Source organism: Capra hircus, chromosome 16 (assembly GCF_001704415.2).
Source record: "Capra hircus breed San Clemente chromosome 16, ASM170441v1, whole genome shotgun sequence".
NCBI lineage: Eukaryota > Metazoa > Chordata > Mammalia > Artiodactyla > Bovidae > Capra > Capra hircus.
This window is the reverse complement of record NC_030823.1, coordinates 1,428,530-1,441,015: the sequence shown is the minus strand read 5'-3', so window position 1 is coordinate 1,441,015 and position 12,486 is coordinate 1,428,530. Positions and strand designations below refer to the sequence as shown.

Below are 12,486 nucleotides of genomic sequence, written 5' to 3'. Positions count from 1 at the left end.
GCTCACGGAAACCTGAGAGACTCTACAAGGAGGTAAAAACTCACTGAACACCGGATTTATAAAATAATCAACATTGCTTAGTTCTTGGTAGTTGACAGTGTTCACATGAGCAAAGATGCTTGTCGATTCCCCCTCCCTTTCAAGTCTGCCAGCTCTGATTTCCTGGGAAGGTCTGAATCACCAAAGCTTAGGATCATTCTCTTCATTTTTAGGCTTAAGCTGAAAAGGACATAGAGAGGTCATCTGTCCCAGTGATTATCAAATTTTGCTCCGTGACAAGAGTTTTCACCAGTCTGAAATGAAATGAGAAAAGAAAGGGAAAGCATACTGAACTTTTTGGAAGGGAAGCAAAATTGTATTCAGTTTAAAGGCTTTCTTTTGGGGGCAGGAGATGTACTCAAATATTTATTCTGAGGCTATGGCTTGCTTATTCTTTTCAAGAACTGGTGATGAGCGTAGATGGTAGCTAGGCTTTTTAAATATCCTTATTTGGCAAATTGAAAAATTGGCAACTTTATAGTGGTTCCTTAAATTTCATTTTCTGAAATTTAGTCCATGAAATCAGAAAGTCTTGCCTCCAGGAACGATCTTCTTCAGACAGATGAGACTCTGCCTCCCTGATAGGGGTTCTTCGGGGCAGATTTCTGAAAACTTAGATTCTGATCTTGTCACCACTGTTCTTTCCCTCTGGGTTCTTGGGCGGTGATAAACTCACGTAGCGTCTCGGTCTCTTCATTTTTCCATTGTGGGCGGTTTCTGCCTCCAGGACAAGGTCACCAGCAGAGGAATGTGTTTTCACTTCCTCCTCCCCTTTGTCCGAGAGTCTGAAACTCTTACTTCTCAAAGGGGTTCTGGGATCAGGCCTTGCTGGTTCCTATTCCTACAGTCATTTTTCAGAAATAATGGAAGTCATTCATCTCCTTTGCTTAGAAAAGATGGAGAGGGTTTGTAGTTTGAAATATGGGAGCAGCATGAGGTATATTTTACATCTGAAGTCTTGGTGTGCAGTGTTAATCATTTGGAAACACCTTTTCAACTAGGTGGCCAAGAGACAAGGGCAGTAAAAAGGTCTTGCCATCAGTTTTTGAAATGGTGGGTATCAACTGGAGCGTCTCGAAATCTGGAGGCTCCTGGAGGCCTTAGACTGCTGGAGTCTTCTACCTTCTGTTGAGTCAGGCCTGAAATAGCAACAAATATGTGGGAATTCCCGGGCAGCCCCAGCTGCCAGACTGAGACTTGTGGCTGGGTGTGCACATGTGTGTAGACTTGTAGGAGAGAAGACGTTTAGAGGATAATCATTTTGAAATCACCCTGGAAATTGAACTGGATGCTCTTTTTTGAGATTTGTTCTAGGACCTTTTTTTCCTGAAAGCTCAGGAACCTTTTTGTAGGATAGAATTTTCTGATTTTCCACCCTAATTTTATGTTCTGAAACAAGAACCCTCCTAACCCAGGAAAGCAGTGTTTGGACTTCGGTAGTTGAGCTTGGGAGTGTGGATAGTAGACTCACCCCAAGCCTCCGTGGGGAGGTGGGAGACGTGGGACAAGCTCCTAAAGGCCACAGGAGAGCCGCAGGCTCGGAGCCGGAAGACCAAGCCTCGGGGCGAAACCCTCTCAAAAGTTTCTGGATGGTGGTGGGGCAGTAGAACAGCCACCTAGGAACAGCGCTACGGAAAAGCCTGAACCTGTGACGGATGGTGGACACCACAGCCTTATTCAAGCCAATGGAGAGGGAAAGACAAAGTGAGAAGGAGCAAAGAAGTTCAGATGGGAGATCCCTGCCACCCGCGGAGCTCCTGCTCAGGAGACCCCTCCAGGCCCCTCTGACGACTCCGCCGAGCTTTCGGGCTGTGGTTCTCTTGGCTCATCCCTGATCACCAGCAATTTTGGCTTTCCCCAGGAGAGCTTTCATGAGGATTTTGTCCTAACTTTGCGTAGATCAGGACACAGAGTCAAGGAGCACAGTGAAATTCTTGGAGATCAGGATCTCTTCTGAGATTTTCAAGCCAAAGGTGAGAACCATTCAGCATGCCTTTTTCTGACTGCAAAGGTCAGCAAGATGTGACTGGAGCTTCACAGACGTCCCCATCCTCGTCAGTGACATGATATAAAGCACTATCCTTTTTCTGACTGCAAAGGTCGACAAGATGTGACTGGAGCTTCACAGACGTCCCCATCCTCGTCACAGTGAAGTGACAGAAAGCAGTATCCGGGCCCCAGGCCGCCCTTCCTTTCCACTGACTGCATGACCTTGGGCAGTTCAGTCCCTCTCCAGGCCTCAGACTTCTCCCCTGTGAAGCAAGAGGGTTGGATTCGATGGCCACCACCCTACCCATCTTTGCGTGCACCGGTTCTCCTTCCGACTGACAGCCCTATCACTCCGAGAGTCTTCTGTTTTTCTCCGAGATGCAGGTCTGCTGGAAAAGTAGCTTGAGGTGGCAGGATAAGATGAGTTATTTTTGAGACAACAGACCCAGGGTCAGAACTGAGATACCCACTTGGACAAGTGTGCATCAGGATAGGTTAAGTCCTTCACAGTCATTAGTAAACCCCTGAAATGTATGGCTAGAGCCAAGGGACCTGCGAATAACAGTTGCCCAATATTGCTCACAGTTATGGGCCAGGGTTCTCTGCTATTTTAAAAGCCTCCTGGGGTCATGAAACAGCATTAGCGAAACATGCCAAACCTGTTCCACTGTGTGTCAGGTATCTGCTTCTCATCCAGAGTGTCCATCTTCGTCATTTCTCTCACACTCAGCATCTTTTCTTCCTTTAGCCCAATTCCCCACACTCTTTGGCTCTCTCTACCCCTTAGCATTCCCCAAGTCTCTGTCACTCCTTCCCCTGAGAATGCCTCTGGGGAGGAGGTAGCAGAGGTGAAACTGCAGGGCAGTGGTAGTGGAGAAAGTGCCAGAAGCCCAATGAGGTGGGGAGGTGGAAGCATATTTGGAATATTCAGGCATGTCTATACCTGAAGCCAGTCAAATACCAGCACACTGCCTCTGCCAGCTCTGCTGGGGTGGAAAAGCGGCAGATTCCCATGGGCTCATGGGCTGGTCTTTGGATCCTCTCCCCTCCCCATGCTAACTTATGTTCCAGAAAGCTGGCTCCAGGCTGCAGGAACCCAGGGACCCAGAAGAGATTCAGACTGTGGCAAGGCAAAAGCTTTCCGTATTTGTCAACATCTTTAGCGTAAATAACCCTGATGGCTTTCCTGAGCCACCTGACTTCAGGGGCTGGAGGAGGAGCTCATATAGCTCCAAAACTCATCATCTGAAATGCCTGGGGCCTGTGGATTTCAGAATGGTAACATGATGCACACACTATGTATTACATAAAAACCTCCGGCAGAGTCTGGAACAGCTCCAAAATCACACACATTAATATTTCTGCAGCAAGATGTGTCTAAAGAATCACACAAGTGGGATTTTTAAAAAAGGCTAAAATGGGTCTCATGCCAGTTCAAGTGATGCTACCAACTAGGTTTGAGTCAGGCTGGGTTCTGCCATCCATCTAGTTATGTAAAAACTTTAAATTTTCAGATATTTGTGGATTTGGGAATGTAATTAAGGCATTGCAATTCTATACTGCCTCATATAACCCTGTGAGGTAGAATTAGCATTCCCATTTTACCGATGAGGAAACTTAAGGCTCAGAGAGCATCAGTAGCTTGTCTAATGCTATGTGGCGGATAAGTGGATTCCAATCAGAGCTGACCTGTGATTCTGTACTGCCCCTGTTCATCTCCAGAGACAAGCCATTTCCTCCGAGGTAGGGCGTACTTTACCTTTAGGAGTGACTGAAGGAGAGTTGGGAGTGTGTGGGTGGGGGGGAGCGCTGACTTTGGCATCTTCCCTGATTAGGAATGCTTTTCCTGCACATCTGATAGGGATCATTTACTGACTTGTTCTTATTTATACTTTGACTTCTGGGATCCCAGTAAGCTAAGGTCTCCGAAGAGAAGAAGCTAAAGTTCAGTCAATTTTGTGGCTTACAAGAAGAATCCAGCTGGCTTCATCGGGGCTGTGAGAGCCAAGAACAAATGGGGTCAAGTTGGGCTTAGTGAGAGAAGCATCACCGCAGTGGAAACGACTCTGTGCAGAACCAACGGGATGCAGTGCTTTCCGCTTCCCCACCCACCACCTGCTGCAGAAGCCTTGCCTTGAGCAGGGACCCATTTGAGAGGACTGTCTGGAAGGATAACAAACTCCAGATGAGGGTGAGAGTGGTATGCAGCTTGAAGTAAGGAGAATTCAATTAGGAGGGTCTCACTGGTCTTCATTAGTGATGTGAAAAAAAGGTCAAAGGAAGAGCTAATTCAATTTAGTGAAGATAGACCACATGCTCTTTAACACTTCATTAGAAAGATGACCGTTGGTCTGTTGTCTGGGCAGTGACATGCGTAACCTCCCTCCCCTGCCTTCTACCTGCTGTCAGACAGTGCCTGCCACTCCTGGGTCACCTCTCGGACAGGTGAGATTTGAACTCTTGTTATGCAGGCACACAGGAGCCCGCGGCGTCCTGTGCTGTCAGAAGCTTTCGTCCGTGAATTCTAAGCAGCTCGCAGGTCAGCCGCTCTGTCTGGGGAGTGGCCTGTGCTGTGTGTGTCCTTCCCTAGGAAGCTACCCATTAGGAAGAGTGGTAGGTTCGTTGCCATAGTAACAAGGAACATCTGCTCCGGCCAACTAGAGAACAGAGGAGGAAGATATTCTTAAAGGGACCGTTAGCTCATGGATTTGGTGGCAGGTAAGTAAGTGTTCTAAAGAAGGCCTGAAGGACAGAGCAGACCCCTTAGTCTGAGAGAGCTGTGAGGCTCTAGGGTGGCCGAGGACCCTCATTTGCTTTGGAAAGGGCAGAGACAGGATATAAACTTCTCTCCTGAATAATGAATGTCCCCTGGGAACATGCTCCCAGACCCCTGGCCCATCCATCAGCAGAGGTGGCCTTCCACCTTCACTAGGGCCTTAGTCCACCCATGTGGCCCGCACTTCGCTCTCTAAACATCCTAGGAGCTGTTCCTAAAGTGGGAGGCAGCAAATCCACCTGCTTTCTCTGACCCCTGTCTCCACTGCATCCTCCTGCATGGCCTTCTAGGCCAGCTCAGGTCTTACCGGCACTGTGTTCTGCTACCCTTGGGCAAACTCCTTGGCCCTTTTCCTTCCTCTTCCTTCCTTTTCTCCCTCATGCCAGCCACGTCTATGGAGTTTAGATGCTGGATCCTCCAGAATTCATCTTGTCTCTCTTCCTGATGTTAGTTGTAACTTTCGAATATGTTACTGCTGCTGCTGCTAAGCCACTTCAGTCGTGTCCGACTCTGTGCGACCCCATAGATGGCAGCCCACTAGGTTCTACCATCCCTGGGATTCTACAGGCAAGAACACTGGAGTGGGTTGCCATTTCCTTCTCCAATGCATGAAAGTGAAAAGTGAAAGTGAAGTCGCTCAGTCGTGTCCAACTCTTCACGACCCCATGGACTGCCGCCCACCAGGCTCCTCCATCCATGGGATTTTCCAGGCAAGAGTACTGGAGTGGGGTGCCATTGCCTTCTCCATGGCGAGTATGTTACTGGAACTGCTCAAAGAACTTTAAGCCCCAAGGGGATTGTATTGGAAAGTTCAGAGGAATGGCTGGGCTGCAGGAACAAGCTAGAATCAAGAAGCTGGCTGGTGCCAAGTGTGGCCTTGCCCATTGTCCCTCTTCATGGGCTGGCTTCAGGCTCTTCTCCCTGCAGGGCTGTCCTGGCTCCGTGTCAGTCTAAAGAGACGGCTTCTCACAGCTCCCTTGTGAACGTGTCACCTGAAGAAGGGCTGATCTTTTTTTTTTTTTTTTTTTTTCCTCAATTCCAGTTCCCATCCGTGGAAAGGTGTTTCGGCTGAGCTGGAGTTGGGTGGCTACCTGGAACCCAGAGAGTGGCATGGGGTTGCAGGAACATGGCTATTAACCGCTGTAACTCTGTAGTATCGGGGTGGAGGGGCAGTGTCGAGAAAGGGATGGGTCCTTTCTATCACCGATAGCCTTTCCTGGACCTCCAACCCCAGAGGTGTTTGGTCTGGAGAGTTTATACACCCCAGTATCCTTTGTCCAGCTCTTTCCCCACCTGTCTACAAGGCTGCCGAGGCCTAGTAGGTGGTAACAGCAGTGTGGCTGAAGAGGCCGAGGCGTGGCTGTCCTTTCCATTCCCCGCGGGAGGACAAAGTGTGGAACCTGAATCTCGAAGGCCATTCAGGGCCCCGCCCTCCCCAGGTAACACTCCTATCCCTTTAGTACAGTCCTTCATGAAAGATTTTATTGTTTCATCAGACGCTAGGGAGTCAGGGTCTAAAAGCCGCACATCAAAAGCTCATCACTGTTTCTACATTCAGTCTGATATTCTTGTTGAGTCCACTGTCCCCCATTCCATCTTGGGCTTGTGGGAGGACCGATGCCATCTTGTTTGGGTTAGTGTTGAAACAGGGACCATGACATCATCACCTTGCGTGAGACAACAGGGTGGATAGGCCAGGGTGTATGGGATTGGGAACCATGTCTGGCTGGCTGTTGCCCTTCATCCAGATGAGCTCCAAAGGAAACACAACGAGGGGGCAGGTTTGTCTAAGGTTTTCCTAGTGCTGTGCCTCCTTCATGCTCTCCTCTGCCAAAAGCCTCACCTCCACCCACAGTGATGGCAGACAGGCCAGAGTGCGGGGGCTGGAAGGGGTGGGTGTGTGGTGGGGCGGCCCTTCCTGATCTACTCGGGGAGGGGCGTGCTGGAGGGCAGGGGGGAACTGAGCCCTCCTCTGCTCCCGCTTGACGTCCCTGGAGCCTGGGAGCTGGGGGTGCCTCTGGGTGGAGAGGGAGGGCCTGCAGGGTCCCAAGGGCTGAGCTATTTCTGTAACCCAGAACACATATGCCACAGCCGCAGAGAAGGTCAAACTCTGGGCGCAGGGCTGGAATGCAGGAGCCAGGCAGCGGGGGGAGCTGCGCTTGCACCTCTCCTGGCAGCTCAGCCGGCCCCTGCATTGCTCCCTGGGGAAGGTGCGTTACCCAGAGCAGAGTGCGTGGCGTGGGGAGGGACGGTGGCCGTGATGCTGGTGCAGTGCTTTGGAGGGGGTTTGGGGAGTGGCACAAAATCCAAATACTCATTGCACTGGGGTGGGGAGGAATTTAATTCCGGGCTGTGGGGACTCTATTTCATGCTCTCTGCCATGGAAAAATCAGGTCAGGCAAAGCCCTGTGTGAAGGGAAAGAGAAACAGTGCGAGGCTGGGACCAGGAGGCTGGGACAAGCACAGGTGTGTGAGTTGCGCCTGTGTTCAGAGATCCAGACAGACAGACGTGGGGTCAGTTTACGAGAAGCAGGGTCAGCCTCTGTCCGCTTAGTGTGAGCCTCCCACCCACACCGGCCCGTCCAAGGCCCCTCTTCACTTGTGCTTGTGGTCCTTTCTTTCGAAAGCGCTGCCCCCGTTGGAGGCGTTTCAGGGCCCCCTCACCTGGCTCCGCCCCTGCGTCCCGGGCGCCAGCACGCGCGCCGCCCTTGTCCCCGCCTGCCGCTGCACGCGCCCTCCCTCCTGCAGATGGTGCCCGCTGTCCTCCACGCTGTGCCCTCATCCTCACACGTGCTTGTGTGTGGTTTGGGGCTTCTAGGGTTTCTGTTTACAGTTAGAAAGTCGCCCTGCTCCAGCTGCTGCCTTTGTCGCAAGAGAACCATCTTCCTGGCTGAATCTGACCGCCGCGTGACCCTTGGGCGCCCTGCCCGTGGTCCGCCCCCTTTCAGCCCCCTGCTGCGTGTCTGCTGGCTTATCTGCCTTCTGCTGTAGGCTCCTCAGCCGGAGGACCCTGAGACCAGGAGCGTGCTGCAGAGGGCCTTAGGCGTTCCTGGACCGGTAATCTTTCACACCTCCTTTGTCCAGCTCTTTCCTGAAGTGCCCAGGACTCAGTGGCCTCTTGTACGCTCTCATTAACTCTGCGGACAAGGTGGCTCCCTGCTCAGGCCCGGTGGGCCCCAAGGGGCAAGCACTTGCCCACATTATACAGCTGCATGGCTGACTACCAGCACCAGAGCTTGAGTCTTCCCAGACAACTCCTCCAGCCCAGGGATGTGGCCCCGAGATTGACGTGCTGTTTAACTTCCAAGTGTGACATGACATAGAAAAACATGATCCCCTCCTTGTCCAGGGCACGATAGGACCGGCCTCCATCCTCTCTGAGATTCTTAGGTGTCGATTTTGCTGGCTCCTGAGGGTAAGGGGTCTGCCTCAGATGATTACAAGTGGTCTGAGGTGGGTGAGGGATTCAAGGCATTCTTAACTAGGTTGAGAATATCCAAAATACTATCTTGATGGATAACTTCTTTAGGAGCTGTTGTTAAGCATTTGTCTTCATGTGTCAAAGTGCTGAGGGGTTTTATAGTCAGAAATTAGGCCATCTTCCTATGAGCGAATGATCTGAGGCAGGGGCAGATAGTAATGATTTCTGGCATTTATTGAAACATTGCAAGGTCTGGGTCTCTCAAATTCTCTGCTTGTATAATCTCATTTAATCCTATGACAAACCCTTGAGGTAGCAGTTTACATTATCCCTGTTTGCAGATGGGGAGATGAAAGCACAGAAAGGTTGTCACTCACTCAGAGCCCTTAGGTAATAACCGGTGCCGTCAGATTGGGATTGGGGCGGTCTGACTTCAGAGCCAAAAATCCCTTGGCCAATGCAGATTCAACTCCGCAAAAATAAACTAAAGGGTTAGTTTGTAGGATGATGCATGAGAAGGGAATTTCAAGTTGCACAACAAACTGGAGTGGGAAAAGAGCTGGCTTTGGGCTGTGTCCCGGGCCCTCACCCTGGCTTTCCCGTTTCCAGGCCGCCTAGAGCTGATTCCCTGGTGGCTCAGCTTCCTCCTCTGCAAGTGCAGGGTAGTGGTGCCTGCCTCAGGAGGCTGAGCAGAGAACGTGCTAGTTTCACGGCCTGGGTCAGTGTTAATTTCCTCTCTTTTCGGTGCCAGTTGTCAAGTCTTCGTGGAGCGAGTGAGGAGTGATTTGAGAATTCAAGGTTAATTCTTCTTTTGAGAAGCAAATGTCTAACCAGCCCTCCAAGACCTGATCTTCTGTACAAGACTTCCGGCCATTACCATTTCCTACTGGTCCCTGCTGGGACTGCCTGGAATTGGAGGAAAGACAGGCTGGACAGAGAGGAGTGTTTGGCTTAATGTAGCTCTCCGGCCGCCGTCACCCTCTGACCCTTATCACTTTATTTTTTCCTTTTAAAAACAAGGACATTCTCTTACATAAACCCAGTACAGTGAGCAAATTCAGGAAACAACATTGATACATTACTATTATCTAGTAGACAGGTCATATTCAGTTTCACCAGTTGCCCTAATAATGTCATTGGAATCTAATCCAGGAGCATGTCTCTGCTCCTCTTTAATCTGGAATAATTCCTCAGCCTTTCTTTGTTTTTTCATGCACTGAGGTTTTTTGAGGAGTGCAGACCTCTCCCTGGTCCTTTCTGGGCCTTGTCCAGTCTCCCTATGTCTCTCCCAGTCTCTCCAGTCTCATCCCTGAGCGGGGCTGAGTAGGGTAAGGTGGTTGAGGCAGTCTCCTTAGGCACAGCATTTAAGAGGCTGCCAGAAAACTCAGTAATCAAGGTAAATAGCATTTATTGCAATATTAAAAGAAATCAAAATCAGTGCGAAAATTTCATGAAGGACAAAATATCAACATTTTCAGTAACAACAAAATCAGTAACAGTGCCACTCTAAGCCATGTTGGAGCCTCAGGCGAATTGGAAATTGTGTACTACTAATCTGGTCTATGGGGTCACACAGGGTCGGACACGACTGAAGCGACTTAGCAGCAGCAGCAGCAATCTGGTCTTTATTTAAAATACTTCATGTATTATGGATTTTTTTTTGCACTAATTTTTATTCCAAAATACTGTATAAGACTTTTATCAAACGATCATTGAGGTTTTAGATGCCTCTTACGTTTTGCACCTTGCAGTGTGGATTTCCGCCCTCCCATCACCCTGTCCTCAAAACAAGGGAGAGAGGAGGGGGGCTCCCAGCCCCGGCAGAGCAGGGCGGGCAGAAGCAGAGGGAAAGGAGGCGCAGGGCCTGGAGCCCTCTAACAGCTTCCAGCTGCTTCTGCATCCACCAGACTTCCCGGCTTGGGAGTGGTGTTGGGTTGGTTTCCCCTCCTCTCTCATCAGATACGTGGTCTGATTAGGCCCTCAGATCCCCTCATCTCCCCCAGGCTAGCCTGTCTCAGTGCTGTGTGGTTCCCCTTGGTTGAGCTGATTATGACCGGAGACCTGCCCCGTTTTCCTCCATCCTGGGGTCCCTTCTGTTCTACCGCTTGTGCTCTGCGAGAGTGCCTGCTCAGCGTGGGGCGAGCACCCCTGCGCTGGGAGCCAGCCAGGGCTGAGGGACGGGCGGGGTGCCCCCAGGCTGCGGGCAGACCAGTTAGCAGGAAGAGCTCCACGCTGAGGGTAAGGGACTCTGTAGGAGGTGGGTGGTCTTAGTCAAGACCTTTACCTCTGTGAGCCTCAGGCTTTCTGTTTGTATGTGTTTTTTGTAAAATGAGAGTGTTAATATTTTTCTGCCTACCTTATAGAACCATAAAAAAATCAAGTGAGATGATAAGGAGAGGACTTTGTGAACAGGGTTTTATTTGATATTTTCCCTTCTGTCATAAAACAAACAATTATTTTTATAAAGACGATCTTCAGGTCTGCCACATTATTTGACCTAAATCCAGGAGAGAGGTCCAGGCTGATTCAAGGCCACGTCCGTACCTGTCTTTAACCAGCCGTCTAAAGCTGGTCACTAGGGAAGCTGGAATCCCCACCCCACCCCACCCCTACCTGCCCAGATCCATCACAGCATAAAACACAGTGGATGAGGCCCAGGGGTAGGTGGGTTTTTTTTAATGTCTCATCTGAAGACTTTTCTTTTTTTTATCTTTATAGAGGTACATTTGATTTATGATAACTGTTGAAGGGGTAAAATTTGATGCATTTTTTTGAAACTGTAGCTGCAATTAGGACAGGACACCTGTAGCTGCTGCTGCTGCTGCTAAATCGCTTCAGTCGTGTCTGACTCTTAGCGGCTCCATGGACCGCAGCCTGCCAGGCTCCTCCGTCCATGGGATTTTCCAGGCAAGAGTACTGGAGTGGGTTGCCATTGCCTTCTCGGACAATGTATCTGTCACTCCCCAGAGTCTCTTCCTGCCTTTTTGAAAACCCTCTGTCTACCTCATCCCCGTACAACTGCTGATTTGCTTTCTGCCATTATAAATTAGTTTACCTTTGTAAGGGTTTTATATGATGGAATCATAAAGTATACATTTTTTATTTGGGGGGAAGGGAGTTTGGCTTCTTTCACTCAACACGATTATTTTCAGATGCATCTATGTTGTCATGTATATCAATAATTCATTTCTTTTTATTGTTGAGTCATGTTCCATTGTATGGATGGTATACATATTGTATTCTCCTGTTCGTGGACATTTGAGTTTCTTGCAGTTTGGGGCTCTTATAAGCAAACTTCTGTGAACATTTATTTGTGTTCAAATCTTTGTGTGGACATATATTTTCATTTCTTTTGGATAAATGCCTAGGAATCAATGTATGTTAAACTGCATGGAAAAGTTTGGCAGTTTCTTAAAAAGATAAACAAAATGGAAGTACCATTTACAGCCTTATCAGCAGGGTATGACTTTCAGTTCATTTACATTTTTGTCAACATTTGGTATGATTAGTCTTTTTTTTTTTTTTTTTTGATTAGTCTTAATTTTAGCAGTTCTGGTGGGTGTCTGTAGTGTTAGCTCATTGTGGATTCAATTTGCATTTCCCTACTGACTAATGATGCTGGAGGGATTGGGGGCAGGAGGAGAAGGGGACGACAGAGGATGAGATGGCTGATGGCATCACTGACTCGATGGACGTGAGTCTGGGAGAACTCCGGGAGCTGGTGATGGACAGGGAGGCCTGGCGTGCTGCGATTCATGGGGTCGCAGAGAGTTGGACACGACTGGGCGAGTGAACTGAGCTGGACTGAACTGAGTGACTAATGATGTTGATCCGGTTTTCCTGTACTTTATCTAACATAGTGTGTCCTCTTTGGTGTAGTGTCTGTTTAAATCTTCTGCACATTAATGGACTTCCCTGGTAGCTCAGCTGGTAAAGAATCCACCTGCAGTGCAGGAGACCGGTTCGATTTCTGGGCCAGGAAAACCCCCTGGAGAAGGGATAGGCTACCCACTCCAGTATTCTGGCCTGGAGAATTCCCGTGGGGTCGTGAAGAGTGGGCCAGGACTGAGAGCCTTTCACTTTCACATTGCTGTCTTGATATTCAGTTGTAAGAGTTCTTTGTATATTCCAGATGAAAGTCTTATGTCGCATGTTTTGCGGATATTTTCTCTAGTTTATGGCTTACCCTTTTATTTTTGTAACATGTTTTGAAAAGTAAAGCTTTTTGTTTCAATGAAGTTTGATTTCTTGATGTTTTGTT

General features: G+C 49.2%; 1 protein-coding gene across 5 annotated transcripts in view; it reads left to right on the top strand.

Moving 5' to 3' along the window:
- Positions 1–12,486, top strand: part of PLEKHA6 (pleckstrin homology domain containing A6) — a 143,570-nt gene that overhangs the window by 69,177 nt on the left and 61,907 nt on the right. The window lies entirely within an intron of this gene.